Source organism: Aethalodelphis obliquidens, unplaced genomic scaffold (genome assembly GCF_003676395.1).
Source record: "Aethalodelphis obliquidens isolate GAN/ISIS:26980383/991018 unplaced genomic scaffold, ASM367639v1 scaffold24, whole genome shotgun sequence".
Classification (NCBI taxonomy): Eukaryota; Metazoa; Chordata; class Mammalia; order Artiodactyla; family Delphinidae; genus Aethalodelphis; species Aethalodelphis obliquidens.
This window is the reverse complement of record NW_020837968.1, coordinates 11,302,995-11,320,846: the sequence shown is the minus strand read 5'-3', so window position 1 is coordinate 11,320,846 and position 17,852 is coordinate 11,302,995. Positions and strand designations below refer to the sequence as shown.

The 17,852-nt window shown below is 46.8% G+C and overlaps 1 protein-coding gene across 1 annotated transcript in view; it reads left to right on the top strand.

Annotated features, from left to right (window-relative positions):
- Positions 1 to 2,057: 2,057 nt before the first annotated feature.
- Positions 2,058 to 17,852, top strand: part of ESRRG (estrogen related receptor gamma) — a 645,592-nt gene continuing 629,797 nt past the window's right edge. The window contains exon 1 of the mRNA XM_027122193.1: positions 2,058 to 2,145. The gene's annotated coding sequence lies outside the window, so the exon portion shown is untranslated. The remainder of the gene's footprint in view (positions 2,146 to 17,852) is intronic.

Below are 17,852 nucleotides of genomic sequence, written 5' to 3'. Positions count from 1 at the left end.
ATCTATATATTTCAAAAATAAATAGCAAATTGATTTTTTTTTCCCCCTGCAGGACGTGCAGGCACGAGATCCGTTTCCCTGCGTTCCCACCCCATGTATATTAAACAGCGGGCGAGCGGCGGCCGCGTGGCGCGGTGACCTAGCGAGCGGCGGAAGTCCCCCGGTCTCCGCGCAGGTCCCCGCGCCGCCTCCGCCGCCGATTGCAGAGAGGTCTCTTGCAGCAAGATTGGTTTTTACATCCAGGGATAATTACCGCACGCTCACTTGCCTGGCGTCCTTTATATTTTCAAAAGTGCTGGGAGTGTGTGTGTGTGTGTGTGTGTGCGCGTGTATGTGTTGTTGGAGTCATTCTAGATAAAATATATTGATATGAAAAGTAAAAGTGTTGGCGGAGACACTTAATATCATCATTGACACCAGCGGAGAAGACGGTCCACATTTCAATCGCCCGAGGCTGCTTCTGCCAGCTCGCGCCTGCCCTTAGTTTTTAGCCCCTTGCACTCGGTTCTCAGGCCTCCACGAGTCAGTTTGCTTCTATTTGTCTTTTAATTCGGGTTGACTCATTTAATGTTTTTTTCTCACCTCTCAGAGCTAAACAAAGACCCTGATCTGTTAGCCCCCTATTCTCCTCACAGACACACGGGCATGCGCGCGTGTACACACACACACCCCACTCTGCAACTTCCTCACTTCCCGGGGCTTGCAGAAGTCCGGTGAGGACTTGGTGCCCCGTTGGCCACCTTGAGGCCACAAGTAAACTTCTTGGTTATCATCCTAGACTTGTGTCTTAGGGTGGTTTGGTTTCAGAGATGACATGTGATTCTATCACCAACACCACACAAGGGGACGGGAGTAACCATTCTAATCAATTAATTGTATGTGTTGTATCTAAAGGGCGTGCCTTATTGATGACACCTAATGAAGCAAATAATGGGTTTGCAGTATCTTGGCTATCCATCTGGTCCTTCTAGAAACCTGGATGTTAAGGAGAGATGGATAGTGATGGATGGAGAGAAGGAGAGAGAGAAGGGGGAGGGGAGGGGAGAAGAGAAGGGGTCGGCTATAGATCCTCGGAAACGGATCAGATTTGTTGAGTGTCAGCTTGAAGAAGGCAGTCTGAGCCGTGATTTAAACACGGGCAGTATCACTGTTAACTAGTGTCCCATGACTGCCCCACCCCCAGTCTGCCTTCGTGCCGCTCCCTTCTTTTCTCCCTTTTGTAGGATACAGAAGGTGAATAATGAAACCATTTTGCTAATAGTTTATGAGCCATGAGATTGGAAATGTATATGGATAGACCGGAGCACCAGACTAAAATCATTTGAAAGAAGCTTGAGGCTTGGCAGAGAAAGAAACCTACCGTGTCCTCTCTCCCCAGCCCGGAGCGGAATGGGACGGATGAGGTGACCTCGTGCCTCTCCGCTCCGTCCGAGGGCAGCGGATTGGCCCGTCCTCCCGCCAGCCTCTTACCCTCCTCGTCTCCCCGAGGGGCTGGAGCGAGAGGGAGATGAATTGGGGCGATGGCCAGATAGCGCGAGCGGGAGATAATCGTTATCACCAGGATTTTTCTTCCAGTGATGGGATCTAAACAGATCTGTCACACTGGGCAGCCTTCCCCGAGGCAGGAAACAATAGACGTGAACTTCGCGGTGAAGACAGCCACGGGGACGCTGTCTGCACGTGTGTCATTTCTGTTCCCATAGGGCCTGTTCCCCCAGTACCAACACCCAGAACCTTCCAGAAACGCCGCAAGCCCCCATCTGATTCCCATACTCGGCCCGCAAGGAGGTTCTCATCCGCTTTCTTTGCGGAGTTACCGCAGTTTCAAAGCCCTGGGCTCCAGGGGCTGGATGAAGGGGAACTTGAGGGATTGTGGGGAGGGGTGGGTGAGGGGAAAGGAGAGGCGCCGGCCTGGCCCCTCTCTTCCCAGTCCACACAGGGGCCCCAAAGCCTGGGGAAATCCTCGAAGACAGCTTGAAACAGTGGCCCAAGCCAATGGCCCGCGAGACACCGCCCCACATCTGGCCGAGAGTCCCGGAGCGCGAGGGCGCGCGGGAGAGGGCGGGGGCGGGCTCGCTGGAGGCGCAGGCTCCGGGGCCGGGCTCCCCAGCCGGGTCAGCAATCGGAGCGGGAAGGCCAGGACAGGTACGTAGCCAGGGGAGCTTAAGCCAGACGTGAGGGGCCCGGGACGCCCGGGCTCCGTCCAGTTCTGTCTGGGAGCACCCTTAAGCTGGCTTTGGGCCGGGGCGGAGAGGTCACCCCCCGCGGGCTCGGGGCCCTTGGGGAAGCGAGGGAAGCGCAGCTGTCTGCCCGGCGTCCAGGGAGCGCGGGCTTCGGATGGCTGAAAATGCCGCGCGCACCCGCCTGCGTGGAGTCGAGGGCGGTGGACGCACCCCGCAGGGAGACCGGCCGCTGAAACCCCCTTAGCACCTGTCTTTCTCCTGTCCTGCCAAACTCGGCTGGAGTCTGGGATAAAGCAAAATAACTTTTCCGTTTACGGGGGAGGTAAACGGCGGGAAGTAGTATTAGAAGAAGCGGGAAGCGGGCGGCAACGCCCTGCCCCCAACTGCGTGGAGGACCCTCTTCGATTTTCTTCCAGGGGTAGGGGTAGAGGTGAGACCTAAGCCATTTCTGTTTATAGGGGGTGCCCGGGGGCGCTGGGCGGGGCAGGCAGTGAAAAGAAAGAGCGCCACAGTTCTCCGGCTCCCCTCTCCCCCAGCTTGAGGCCGTCTTTAGGCCCCTTGGGCGGGCTTGGCTCCCTGCTCTACAGGCCTGGCTTCGACTATGGAGCCTCCAAAGAGAATCCGTGCAACCTCCTTTCACCTGCAGCGTCCTCAATTTCTCAGTCCCCCCACAGCCAACCCTATTAGACCATACCATTGACTCTGGTTGATGTGAGACACCCAGGATACATTTAGCGAAGCAAACTCTTGAATTGGGGAGTTTGGAGTGGAGAGCTAGCGTCTGTCGTTCTCGCGGGGTGGGTTTATTTTTGAGAAAGCACCTGGCATAAAAATGAAAGTTTTACTAACCCAATCAGCGTTCGCAGTCTGGCCCTGGCTCAAGGAAAGCGGGAGGGTGGGCGGCGAGTGGCCGTCAGGACTCACAGTCACAAGGATCTCTTCCGGTCGGCAGGTGTGCGCCGGCTCGGCGAAAAGGCGGCCGGCCCCGGGGCGCCACCGGGCAGGGCGCGCTGCCTCTGAGTTTGCGGCCCCCGGGCGAGCGAGGACGTGACCCCGGGGCACGCCTCCGTAACCTCGGCGGGTCATGACCGAGGTCAAGTAAAGTTGCTGCGGGGGGAGGGTGTTGCTAGCCCTGGCGTGTTACGGTTGACCCCGGGAGAGGAAACCTACACTCTACGAACTCCTTTGTGCCTTCTGCCCTCACTGTGTCGCAGTTCCCTCCCAAACACGGGGTTATCTAAATTCCCGTCCTGGCGGCTCAAGAAAACCTCAAATTCTGGCAGTATCCCGCTTTCCTCACGTAATCCCAGGGGGAACCCGGCTCCGTGTGCCCTTCCCCGTCCCTGCTTCTACAGCCAACCCCTAGGATCCTCGCTCTCCCGGGCCTTTGCCCTTCCCAGCTGGTGCCTCTAGTGCCCAACTGGGGTTGCGGTGGGGGGAGCCAAAGAGGCGGAGTAACCCCCCTCCTTGCAAAAATAACAGAACTACTGGAAATTCTAATAAAACTAAATCCCATCCCCCCCAATCTGTCCCCCTCCCAAATCCTGCCTGGAGAGTTGCGGCGGAGGGATGTGTGGGGGGAGGCGGAGGGAGGGAGGGTCATCCCGGGAAAGGGGGATCCGGCGCAAATTTACGCCCGCGCCTCTCATTTGTTAGTTGATTCGGTCTAAAAGTTCGCTATTTATAGGCTACACTCGGCAGCCCGAATCCCCGCGCCCGCTTCCTTTGCAAAGTGAGAGAAGTCCCCGCGGCGCCGAGCGGCCCGTCTCGGTCGTGTCCCGTGATCTGTACTGTTCTGTTTCTGCCTTCACGCCGCAGGCAGCTGGGCACCTCGCGGGCAGCCCCGAAACCACCCACTGGCAGTAGTTGAGAGAGCGGCTCTGCAGTCCGACCATGTGAGTCCGCGCCTAACCGGGCTCGGCGCGCGCGCGGGCGGGCGGGCGGACGCGGGGGAGACGCTGCCGCTCGGCCGCCGGCCCAGCGCCCCTAGGGCTGGCCTCCGCCTCTGCCCCTGCGACCTCCAGCTCCTTTCTTCTCCCTCCTTCCGCTTTGATTTCTCCTTCCTCATTGTCTATTTCCGTGCTTCTCTGACTCTCCCCTGCTCTCAACTTCCAGCTGAGTTTGGGCACAAAAAAGGCGACTGGTCTTTACGTGGGAGGCGGGGTGGGCTGGGCACGTCTGTTTCCTAAAGAAGAAAACTCTGTGGGTCTGGGGGAGGGGGAGGCGCGTACCGGAGGCGGCCTGGAGCGCGGCCCCGCGCGCGGCGGAAGGGGACGAGGCGCGTTCAGAGTGAGACCTTTCCTTTTGCCTTGGTACCGACCGACTGCAGGATGGGAATGCGGTGCTCACGAAGCCTCGCTGTTTGGAACCGTCCCTCTACAATGGGGGGCGTGGGGGGGCAGATGACTTAAACCGCCCCGGGCGAAAGGAGGGGAGATTGTGGGCGCTGGCCGAGGGTAGTCGGGAAATAGACTCAAGTCCCTGAATTACAGGTAGAATTGGGCGCTGCGACAACCTTTCTGCCCCGCGGCGGTGGACAGGACTCGCTTGCGGAGACAGCAAGGGCGCAAGCGGATCGTGGCCGTCCGTGGGCCTTGACCTTGTCTCCCTTTTCTACCTGCCAGCGCCTTAGACGATGCTTCTGTGTTTTTAGAACCCAGAAGTCAAGCGGGCGGGGAGCCTGGCAGGCAGGAAATGTTCCCGAGCCCCGGGCGAGAGGAGCGGCATGCGCGCGCGCGTGGCTCAGGAAAGGGCTATGCGCTCGGGGCCGCGGCCCGGCCGGCTTTCCCGCAGGCGCGCGGCGGCGGCCATGAGCCTCGCGCAGGACTCTTCAAACCACCCTTTCACCCCAGAGACCAGGTGCGACATGTGGGGGGTGGAGAAGGCTGTGACTGAAAATAACCGGGGGCTCGGAACCGTTTGGCCAGAGATCTGAGCCCCAGCGCTGAAGTGGAGAGAAGTTAGGAACCAGAGAGGGAACAACTGCGGCCTCGCTGGTCGCGTGCTCAGGGCCCTGTGCCCTCGCTGATTAGCTTCTTACCCGCCACCAATATCTCCTCTCACGGTGGATAGCACACAATCCCCCTGCGGCCACCTCCCCAGAGCGCTCGGTCTGCCTGTGGATAGACTGGTGTTGAGCGAAATCTCAGCACCGGTCTGTGGCGGTGCCCCAGAGGGGACTTGACTTTCCAAAGTGCGTGCACCCAGGGTTCCCGGCACAGAAACGGGGGAGGGGTCTGAGCACAGGTTCCCCCCTCTGCTCACTCTGCAGGGACCATCTGGCTCAGACCGGATGGGGGCCGCCCTTCCCTGGTCCAGAGCTGCTCGGATTCTCACCCCGGCCCGCCCAAAACAGCTTTCAGAAATTCGACTGCCAAGTTAAAAGCACAGGCAGGTTTCTCCTTCTATCCCTGGGCCGCAGGCGGGGTTATGCGTAGATGGCAAATTGATTACAATTTTATAGCCAGAAACTAGCGGCAGGGACCCATAAAGGTAGGAATTCAGGGATTGGGGGTGCGATGTCTTAGTATCTCTCCTCCCAGCCCATTCCCCGAGAGTAAATGCCACTCGGCTCTCCTGTCACGGGTTTGTGTGAGTCTGGAGGCTTTTCGTTAAGTCCTAAGAGGAAGAAAAAGGAGAGAAGGAGACAGCGAGATCAAAGTAAGAAAGATGGAAGTTAAAAGGAAATGAGTCAGAGAAAAGACAGGATAAAAGGGAAGGTGTGCTCTAGCTAGCTGTCTTCCTCCTTGCCTCCTTGGAAAAGAGCACGATGTTTCGAGAGAGCGTTGGAGTTAGCCCAAGAGCATCCACCCTCACCCCAAGTTCTCTGACGTTGGTCGGCTGGTGGATGCGCCTCTGCCCGCGGTTTGATTCACTTGCGCAGTTTCCCCAGCTCGCGACCCTCAGCCACATGCAAATTCCCTGTCCCCAGGGCTGTGCGACACGCTTCGCTCAGGAGCTAGTCAAAGACGGAGAAGGCCCAGCGTGCGCTCGCCGCAACCCCTGCGGTTCTACTTCTGCACAGAACCTGGGGTCGGCAGGGGCGCGCTGCGCGCGGGCTCCGGGACGCCGGTGGGAGAGGAGTCCTTGCCCAAATCATTGTGCTTTCAGGAATTTGGGGAACCAGTAGGGCTTTTCCCCCGTCTCTGACGGGATCTTAGAACTTGGGAGCTTTTGGGGCTCAGCGAAGTAAAATAAACTTGTCCTGGGCTCTGGCTTAGTTATCTGCGTGCGATAGCCCTGGACCCTTCTTTTTCTTCCTTCCGGCTGCAGATTCTTTCCCGTCCCTGCCTTGCCACGCTCTGCCTCTGTTGCGGGGCCTCCAGACTCCGGAGGCTTTACCCGCAGGCGGGGGCTTTAGATAGGAAAGACCCCCAGTTCTCTTCCTCAGATTGAGTAAAAATGACCTACCACCATCCAGACAAAATAAGAGAATAAACTTTGTGTGTAAGGAAGGGGAGGTGAGGGCGGAGAACGGGGAGGCCGCTTAGTTTCCAAGTGAACTTACCTGCATGGAAGAAGAAATTACACTCTCTCCAAATAGGTCATGCTTTCAAGGAACCCTGGAAGGAGACAGGACTAGGGATTGTCCTCTTAACAAATTCTTCAGGTCTGTGACCTATAAGCCCTAACACGTGATGGAGACGGGGGCGGGGGGCTTGGCAGAGAAGGCCACTTGTGCCCACCTGCGAGCAGGCCTTGCCCTTCTTAAATGATCTTAGATCATAAACACCTGACAGTCCTTAAGTTGTGCTTTTCATGGTGCCGTGAGCTGCGCTACTGGGTCATCTGGGGCCTAAAGCAGAGGTTAGGACCCACTCCAGTGCCTCTCTATCCCTTTCCCCAGATATACCTTTGACTCTGCTGGGTGTGTGTGGATGGATGAAGGGAGGGGTCACTTTTCCTAAAAGCTGGAGCAGTTCCTTTCCCTATGCCCATCACCAGTCTTTCTCGGGTCAGTAACCCCAGGACTCCAGCAATTCCAGTTCCTAGCTTTTGTGCTGTTCTTTATACGAGGCTTCTCTTATGAAGAAGTGAAAACTTAGAGGAGCTGAGTTCAGTCTCCTTCCAAGATTGCAGTGGATCATAAATTTGCACATACCTGGGCAAAGAGCTGAGGTCTGCAACACCAGCGGAAAGAGGGGTTAAGGAGAACCCAGAGAAGATCTAAGTGGCTCTGCTTGGCAAACAAGTTCCATTAACTCCATGCTTGCCTCTTGTGTTTCACCAGTTTAACCTCACTTTTCCCCCTTAAATGAGGAAAAAGAATTCTCCACTTACGTGACTATTTTGGCCACACGTTCAGATGTATATTCTGGCCAAGCATTTTCAGAATTGGACCATCGAATACATATGCCATCTGTAAAGTCTTCTGTGCACTCTTCCATCTCACTTAATTTTGACATAAAATATCCACATTTCTTTTCATCTAGTTCTTGTTCACCTTCAACAGTTGGTTTCAGTTTCTATATTTCTCAAATTTCCTTGCAATAACAGTACATGAACCAGATATGCTTAGCTTCTGTGAGACAGGGTTATTCCCTCTGCAATTCTCCAGGTGGTTCTGGCTAAAACCATCGTTGCTTTCACCTGAAAGAGAAGCTTACTTGAGATGAAAGTGAGGGGCTTTTTTTTAAAACTCATATCATCTAAATACTTGCTCTTTTGTTTCCTTCTGCCTCTGTGGAATAAACCCAGTCATATTAATGTTTAAGTAGACATGTCACGAAAGATACACGTGGCTTTTTATGTAGAAATTTTCTTTGAGATTTAAAAAATCATAGCTTAGGTATTTAACGTAATTTCAGGAAATTGTATCTTTGAAATCCATTGGCAGCTAGATTTATTTGCAGAACTTTCCATGTAACTTTGTCATGCTTCTTTACAATTATATCCTCTGATCGTAACGGTGTCTGCTGTCAACTGCTTAACAAATACAGATTGTTTATAGATTCAGAGGAGATTTTTTTCCAACTTTAAAATTCTTTTGACATTTCCCTTTATATAACCTAGTTGACATGAAAGTTTGCAGCTCAGAAAAATTAAATTTGGAGCATATAATACATTCTACTGACCCATTTGTATAATTGCTATTTTATTGTTTATATTTTAATAGTTAAAAAGACATTTCTTTTTGGAAGAAAAGATATATATTTTATAAATATAAAACATATGTATATAAAAGAAATATATATCTTCTTTTTCAGGGAGGCCTACTGAATGATTAGTTTTTCTCCAATTTAAAAAGTTTTTTCTATATGTCATTGTTTCCTGTTCATTTATCTCATGTACATTAAGATTCAAATTACTGATTTATGATAAATCACATCACTCTTCTTACCAGAGTCATAAAATATTTTATTATTTTAAATAAGCATTTTAATGTAATTTCGAAGAGAGAAGGTTCCCACATATGTTCATTAATCGGTCAGTGCTGGCTAAATTGGCTAAACTATTAACAGGAAACATCTGGAAGTGGAAATGTAACATTGGAAAAGTTGGTGTTTTTACAGGGAAACTGATGAACCAAGAATGCCATTCAAGAGCAAAAGGGTTAATGACAAATGGCCTAGTGAAATAGAGGAAATAGGACAGCTTGTCAGCCACTGATCTTCTAGATGCAATATTTCACTCCTTAACATTATTTGAGTGAGGTATCGTGTGAAGTTACTTTGCAGGGAAGAAGAAGCTCTTGCTTTACCTACTGGGGATTCAAGCCAGTATTTTTTTTTTTTTTAAGGAGGCAAAATTTTAGATACCGTAAAATCCAACATTTAAGTCGTTTTAAAGCATAGAACATAATGGCTTTTTACTATATTCACAGTGCTGTGCAACCATGACCACTATTTAAGTCCAGAACATTTTCATCACCCCAAAAGAAAACCTTGTACCCATTAGGCAATCTCTCCCTGTCCCACCTCCACCTCTGGCAACCACTAATCTGCATTCTGTCTCTATGCATCTGCCTGTTGTGCACATTTTATAACTGAAATCATTTAACATTTGGCCTTTCGTGCCTGACTTCTTTCCCTTAACAGAGTATTTTCAAGGTTCATCCCTGTTGTAGTATGTGTTAGTACTTCCTTCTTCTTTATGGCTGACTGATATTGGATTTTATGGACATACCACATTGTGTTGATGGACATTTGGGTTGTTTCCACCTTGCGGCTCTTATGAATAATGCTCTGTGAACATTCATTACAAAATTTGTTTGAACCTATGTTTTCAGATCTTGGCTCGGTCGTTTCCTAACTCTGCGTTTAACTTTTTGAGGAATCACCAGACTGCTTTCCACAGTGGCACAGTTTTATAGTCCTACCAAAAATGTCTGAGAGGTCCAACTTCTCCACATCTTTGTCAACATTTATTTTATTTAAATATTTATTTGTAATCTTTATTTTTTTATTTAACTATTTATTTTTATTTAACTATTTATTTATTTTATTAAAAAAAATTAAAGCCACCCTAGTGGGTGTAAGTGGTATCTCACTGTGGTTTTGATTTGCATTTCCCTAATGACTAATGGTGCTGAGTGCCTTTTCATGTGCTTGTTGGCCATTTGAATATCTTCTTTGGAGAAATGTCTATTCACTGTCTTTGCCTCCTTTGAAATTGGTTGTTTGTCTTTTTGTTGTTGAATTATAAGAGTTTTTATGTATTCTGAATAATAGATCTTTAGCAGATATACGATTTGCAAATATTTATATCTTCTCCCTTTCTCTGGGTTGTTTTTCACCTGCTTGGTATTACCCTGCAATTCATAAAAGTTTTTAATTTTGATAAAGTCCAATTTAGTAGAAGTTATTTTTAACAATAGGTACATTCCTCACCCATGCTAAAACTCAGATTAAACACAAGACAAAATAAAAATTTAAAATGCTAAACCCTAAAAAAAGAGAAAACTCTTCTGCAATGCGAGAGAGCAACTTTATCAAATGTAGATTATCAGGGAGTGTGTAAAGTTACTGCTGTTGTACAAGAAAAGGAAACAGCTATGGCTACATTGACCTTTTTCTTCAAAGAAGTCCTGTGTTATTCAGGACCTGCTGAATGAGATGTTTTATCTCAGGATGGCAGTAGTTTTTTTTTAAATTATCATTATCAAATTCATCTACCAAGAAATTTCAAATAGTCTCCTCTGTTTAAATAACATTCAGGATATGCTTTAAACCAACAACAACCAGGAAGATCAAAGAAAAGGTGTTTCTAGCCTAGCAGTTTTTAACACACAGCCACACACAGGCTGTGTAGTCAGGTGATATACTTGTAAAACTCCTGGGAGAAAGGTCTTGGAGTCAGAGAGAAGAGAAACTAAATTATTGCAAAACATGTTAAAAACAAAAATTAATGAAAGAGGAAGAACAGAAATTGACATTATTAAGTGTTGAGGCTTTGCCGATTCTCTCAATTTGGCTGTTTTTAGGTAATTAATTTATGGGTTAAAAAAAACAAACAGTGGTTTGAACCAGCTCTTCATTTAATTTCCTTATTTAGTTATTGAGGAAGAAAGCTTATGGTGAACACCGATGGACACATCTCTGATTCTGTTCATTGGAACTCATGGACTGGATTCTGACATCTGCCATGTTATGGAATATCGTATTGGGCAAACCGCTGGACTCTTTCTAAGTGTCCACACATGGAGTTCTTGCATGACCCACATGCATGGCTGTCATCCTGAACAGCCCTGAAAGATCTTGAGGGAAACTGAGTTTCCTTCTCTGCAGGGTAACACCTTCATCCCCCAGTTATGGTGGGGAAAAAGGGAATAATACTTGCGAAAATGATAAGGCATTTTGAAGTTCTAGTGTGTTTTCTTGTTTGTGTAGCACTTACAACGTACCAGATATTGCCTTAAGATTTAATAAACGTTAAAAACTTAAGTCCGCAAACAGCCCTATGAGGTAGGTACGATTTCCCCTCATTTTATAGGTGAGAAAAGGGAAGCGTGGAGATTTTATATAACTTGCCCAAATCATATAGCTGATAAGTGGCAGAGTCAGATTTTTGAAACCCAGGTAGTCTGGCTCCAGAGTCCATGTTCTTACGACTCCATCCTGTTGGTTACATTTAAAATCTTGAGATTTCAGATGAAAATTGGAGTCTCTGTATTAATGGATTTAATCAGTGTTTACTGAGTACCTCTTATTTGCCAGACTTCTCTTGAAACACTGGAACGTCTAGGAATGCTGGGGCCGCACTGCGGCATTCTCTCCCGGCAACAGTCAGCGGGGGTCCAGTGGTCCCTGCCATCTGTTGATGGGGTCGCCCGACTTCGCTTGATTCATTCACTTGTTTACTTGCGTGAGTCCTATAATCAGTCACACTTGTTACCGCTAACATGAGCCCCAGGCAAGGAAAATAGATCACAATCAACAAAGTAAGCGGGAAGGCAATAATAAATATAGAAAATAAACATCATGGCATGAATTTAGTTTGGCAGAGTTCTCTTGCTGCTATCATTAACCGCAGATCAGTGAGCGAGAGAGATCGGTTGGGTACCCACTGAGTACTTGAGGTGAGGAACAAGTACTTGTAAAATTTAGAAGTTTAAAATCAGAAAGGCAACAAAAACCAACACTCACAGAATAATATCAATTAACACACAGGAAAAATTTTTTTTACCACCCATTGGAAATCTTTAATCATTAGTCTTTTAGGCAGGTATCTTTCAGTCAGGAAAGAGTTTGTTTCATTGTTTTAGACACAAAAGGTAAATAACAAGCAATATCAGATCTATTCCAAAAAGCAGGCTTCAGAATATACCACAAAGTTGGGAAACCATCCACCCTCTGTCTTGGGTTTTCAAAAGACTGGTTCATGCAGTGTGACTGAGGAGTGTTCATAGCGATTACCCCGAATGCTACAGGCTCCAGAAGAATCTTCTGAATGGAGAAAGAATTAAAGATGCCAAATACTGTATTATCATTATATCTATTCCATTGCATCCTAATTTCTGAACATGGTTAATTATTATTAATGAGGGTACTTGGTAAGCAAGAACTTTCCTCTTGTGAATGTGTAGATGCCAACCAAAGAGTTAACTCTAGCTGTTTGCCAACTTAAGAGTGAAGAGTCCACTTTTCAGAGGTCTGGTACCAAGCAGGGGAAGTATTTTAACATTCAGTGCATTGTGTTCAGTGTCACATAGCTGGGCTTTCACCATGATTTGGCCAATATTGGGTCCATAAGCCTGAGTCAAGTGTTCTGTGGAAGTTTGTCGGGTGGCTTGACATGGATACACACAGTACTGTTGGTCCAGCCCTGTTTTATCTGTTTTAAATCATCAGCAGAAACACCTTATGTGTTGAACACTTCCTGTGATTAGTTTGTTGACTACTGTAGAATGATGGTGAACTTGCTGATTCAGCACACAGTGTGTGTTGACTACCGGCTGGCTTTTAATGCTATGAGGTGGGTGGGAAAGTAGCGAGGTAGATGGGTTCAGAGAAATATTGTGAATCCCATAGGAAGGAAAGTGAGACTTAGAGGTGACTGCCCATGACCACACAGGTAGTGAGGGTACAGATTCGGGGCTCAAACCCAGGCTTCTGATACCAAGTCAAAGGCTTCTCTTCCACGTCTCTTGATCAGCATATTTGAGAGTGTTTTTCCCCTGAATCCCCATGTCAAAATGTCCTGAGATGTTTGTATAAAGTGTAGAATCCTAGGACCTGCTTTAGAAATACTGAATCCCTAGGATTCAGCAATCTTAATAGTCCCCTCAATATATTTATACACAGTATATGTTAGGGTTCGCAGGTCTAGATACTAAAAATGTTGAAATATTTGGTTAGGTCAGTTTGACACTAAGATCGTTGGAAGAGAAAAAAGAAATCTTCTGACCACAAACAAGAAATGCCAGTGTACTCTTAATAGTTACCTCACAAATTGGGATTTAAATAAGAGATTCAAAGAGATCTTCCCACTTGGGGAAGTTGTTCTTATTTGAAATATTCCATAGAAGTGGGATTTTTTATCACATCGTTTTATAAAGCATGTTCTGTAGGACCCTGCTTCCACGGGATTTTCATTAATTCAGCAAATACTTATTAAAATGTCTAATACCATGTGAAGTATGTGATGAGCAACAGTGAAGGAACACTGACCTCCTGGAACCCAGTCTATTGAGGAAAGACGTTAACAGATGTTTTGCCCCAAAAGCTTTCTTCGTAGAAAAATGTGTGAACTAATGGGTTTAACAGATTTCTTCAGACAGGTACATTTCAGAGCCTTCAACATACCTAATATGTGCTGTAAATATATGAGAGGATTATTGTATGTGATGTCTTCTAGACGTATTGTAGCATCCTTTGGGTGAAGGTCACCTCCTACGTCTAGTACTCTACAGAACACCATTTGGAACACACTGTCCTTACACGTTCCAGTGAAATCCTGTGCCCTGGAAGGCTCAAATCTGTGGCACTGGTAGAGAAAGGGGGGCTATTATAAAAGTGGACCCCCACTGCAGCCCCAGCCCCCAGGGTAGTATTGTTCTGATAGCCTAGTGAACAGTGGGGTGAGCAATGGGCAGACTTCGGCCAAAGACCTAGTGTCCAGGGATATAGATCAGCTTTGGGCTGTCTTCAGAGGTGGGTCAGGTGTGAATTTGAACGTGGAGCGGATCCCTGGATGTGTCTCTGGTCTCTCAACTGGAGAGCGGCGAAGGCAGAAGAATCGTTTCCACATGTTCCAGAGATTCTGAGTCCACCTTGGAGCATTGGGTACAGGAAGAGTACCATTTAATGGGAACCACTTGCCAGTCTCCCTCCACGGAAGACTGGATATTACTGGAGGTGCACCCGGCCTTTGACTAGGTGCATGTCATTAGATTGTTTGCTGAAAAATACTTCCTTTCTATGCATTGCCTGCTTATACCAGGATAGTTGTTGGGAAACGGAAAATATAGGCATTTTCAGCAGGCTGCCTAAGTCCAAGGACTCCCAGGTTTTTTTTTTTTCTTCCTTGTTTGTCTTTTTCTCAGGCAGTGACTCTATGTAAAAAGAACAAAGTGACTTGGCTCAGGTAACTCACAGTGGTGAGTTCCCCTGATGGGTGGATTTAAATAGTTTGGTTGTTGACATTTATCAAATTACCCGGAGAATTGCCACATCGCCACCTTGATTCATGAATGTGGAGAGTTCTTAAAGAAGCCTCTTCAGAATTGTTTGTTGTTCTTAGTTATCATAATATTTAAAGATATGTTGCTTTATTGTTCGTTAAGTACATGCTTTATTCAAAGGCAGATCTTACCATATGCTTGTTCATGGATATACAAAATAAAATAAAGAAATGGAGCAGTTTCCCAATAATTCAAGTGGTCATCACCTGCATGTATAAATACTTAAGACAAACTGCTTTTGTTCCCCCCCTTTCTAGAGTTGCCTAAATAAATGTTAACCTTTTCATTCTTTGTGAGGGGATATCAGATCTCTAAGTGTTGGTCTCTGGAATTCAAAGTCTAAATTCAGTTTACTCTTTTAGTCACTTTGAACAAGAGGAGTTAAATGCAGTTGCTGTCTTCAGGGAGGTTACAGCTTAGGCTGGGAGGTAGTCAGGAAGGGTAAAAACATATATTGTTATGATATCATACAGCTGTCTGGTAAGTGCTACAGGAAGAGTTTTAAGCATGGTGATGGTGGTTCAAAGGAGTTTAATCTGGCCATGAAGAATTAGGAACAACTGACTGCAGGAGATTGCTGTGAGATTGGTCTGTAAAAATAGATAGAGGTGGCTTTGGTGGAGCAGCAAAGAGAAGAAATGGGTGTAGGGTTTTATATATAAGGCAAGAATGTGAATAAAGACACAGAAGTGGGAACATATAAGGCCTGTTTGGGACACAGAAGAAGTGTATGTGGGAATGGAAGAAGAGGGGAAACCAACAGAGAAAAAGGTAGGACTTAACATTATTGAGGGCCCTTTAGCCATGATATACTGTCAGGTGTATTATCCATCCATTTTCACTTTTCATCCTTGCAATAAGCAGAAGACATTACTTTCAAGGTTGCTGTTCACCAAGATTCCGGTACCATTTCCATTGTGTAGCGTTTCTGCTGGGGAGCGACTGCCAAGGCGGGTACTACCATATTTCCTAGGCCCTTTTACCTTTGTTGGGGCCAAATGCTTGTTCTCAACAATGAAATGTTTATGTACCTTCCAAGCTAACGTGGTTAGGAGCACGTGTGCCCTTTCCACCATGGACTATAGAAGGAGAAAGGCTGTAAACAAAGGACTTCAAGGTCCTACAGGAGAAAGAGTCACTAGATAGAGGAGCCTGGGTCCTAGTCAGCATGCAACTGGACTTGACATAAATGGGAAGTAAATTTCTTTGAATAAATAAATAAGCTACTGAGATGTAGAGATTTATTGTTATAGCAGCTAGGGTGACCTTAATTAATACAAGTATTATTACAGGCTTATATAATACAGGCTCATAGATGTAACTGACTCAGAATCACTTAAAAAATAACAAGTGGGGCCTAGATGCAAACCCAAGTCTATCTTCAGAATGTTCGCTTATTCTATTCCCATGGTTTTAACTACTGTCTACATGCTAGTAGGTATCAGTTCTCCATCGTTGGTCCAGACCTCTTTTGGGAGGTCCAGACTATTATCCAGTAGGTAGTTGCCTACCAGATTTCCCTACTTGAAAGTCTGTTATTCAGGCCATAAAGTAAGCTCTCTTAAATAAGGCTCCAGGATACAATGGATTAAGTAAGTAGGTTTTCCCCCCCCTAGAATAAGTGGTTGGAGTGGAGTGCTTGTCCGGCCTATCTGCTTCCCTCACCCTTTGGTTCTTTCCGTAGTGTTTTCCTGCCGTCCTTTAAAGGGTTGTCCCTTTGGCACAGTTAAAGCTAACCCAGGTCCTGGTTATCCAAGCAGAAATGCAACAATTTTTTTTTTTAAGCACATGACAGAGATTGCATACTTTGGTTCCTCTTCTACTATCAAGAGCTTAGTCACATGGATGGAGGGAGCCTGGGCTTTGTGGTCACTCGTAGGTGGCTATGTGCTCAGCTGAAACAGTATTAGACGAAAGAGGAGAAGGAAGACTTTGAAGGATACCCATTGTCTGGCACAAGCCTCTCAGATATTAAATCCCACTGGGTTTAGAAACACACTCAGCCGTCTACCCAAATTGACTTCGTATCTTGTATTCCCTCACGTGGTTAATGACCACGCCCCCCTCCCAGATGCCCAGAGACCAGGGTGATACACTCTGACTTGTCCTTCCACCTTACTCTCCATTGCCAGTCATTTTCATCTCTTAAATATCTTTTGAAACTGCCCACTCCACTTAATCCCCTGCTACCGTCTTGCTCTGCGCCTTCATCATCTCTCACGTAGACTTGTACAATGGCCTCCTAACTGGTCACCCTGTCCCCAACAGCAACCTGTCAAGGACATCCTTCACACTACTGTGAGAGTGATTTTTCGAAAATGCAAATCTGATGATCATTTTACTCCCTTTTTATGACCCTTCAGTGATTTCCCATGGCAGAAGTCCAAACTGCTTTGCAGCGCACAAAAGGCCCTCTGTGGTTTAGTCCCTGAATCTCTCCAGCCTCATTTCTGACCCTTTACTATTCTCCTCCCCCAAACAGATCACCCCCACAGCTTCAGTCATACTGAGTGATGCCAGACTGTTTCATTTCTTTGTCTCTCTGCTCATGTGTTCCTTCTGTCTACTTTTCAAGACCCAACACAGCTGACACCTTTTCTGTGACATTATCCTAACACTTCTCCACTCTTTCCTTATTGTGTTTCATTTATTCCATGAATGCTATTGAATATCTGTCCATTCTAGGCTCGTTGTAGTAATCATTGGATGTGAAGAGCAGAAATAGATATGGTTCCTGCCCTTGTGGAGCTTACAGTCTAATGGCAGAGTTGGACATCAATCGAATATTCCCACAAACAAATGTAAAATTACAACTGTGACAAATGCTATGAAGAAGGAAAATGAGTGTGATGATAGCCCATCGTAGGAGAATTTGACCCAGCAAGGGAGTAGAGAAGCGACTTTCACCCAGGAAGTATGCTTAAGTGAAATATACAAGATGAAATAACCAGGTGAGAAAAATGACTTGTAGGCAGAGGTAACGGTGGGTATCAAAACTTTAGGTTAGGAGAAAATTTGGGATTGCAGAAGAGGAAAACATTTCCCTTGACACTCTTAGGGTCCCTGGATGGATCTGAAAATTAAACAAAGATAGATTAACAGGAGAAAAGCACACACACTTATTTAATCTAACTTTTATGTGACATGGGAACCTTTATAAGGAAATGAAGACCCAAAGATATGGTTTGACCTGAATGGTTTTGTGCTGGGTTTGCTGAAGAGTGTAAAGTCATGGGAAGTTATGAGAGGGCAAAGAGTGGGAGCTCAGTGAGTAAACTGGGGGAAACTTAGCAAGGAGTGTTCCTTTGGGTTCTTCCGGTGTCCCTCCATCTTGGAGACAAGAACGTTCCTTCCCTCTGGGTATAGAGAGGGAACGTCTCACATGAGGAAGACTTGCTTCAGGGGAGAGGATGGGGGGTGGTCAGAGGGACCTTTCTGCTTCTGCTATATTCTCAAACTCCTTCAGCTTAAAATATTCAATATGCCAGGGCACCATATTTTGGGGTCACACATCCCAAACCCCATCAGGATATATGAAGGGATTGAAT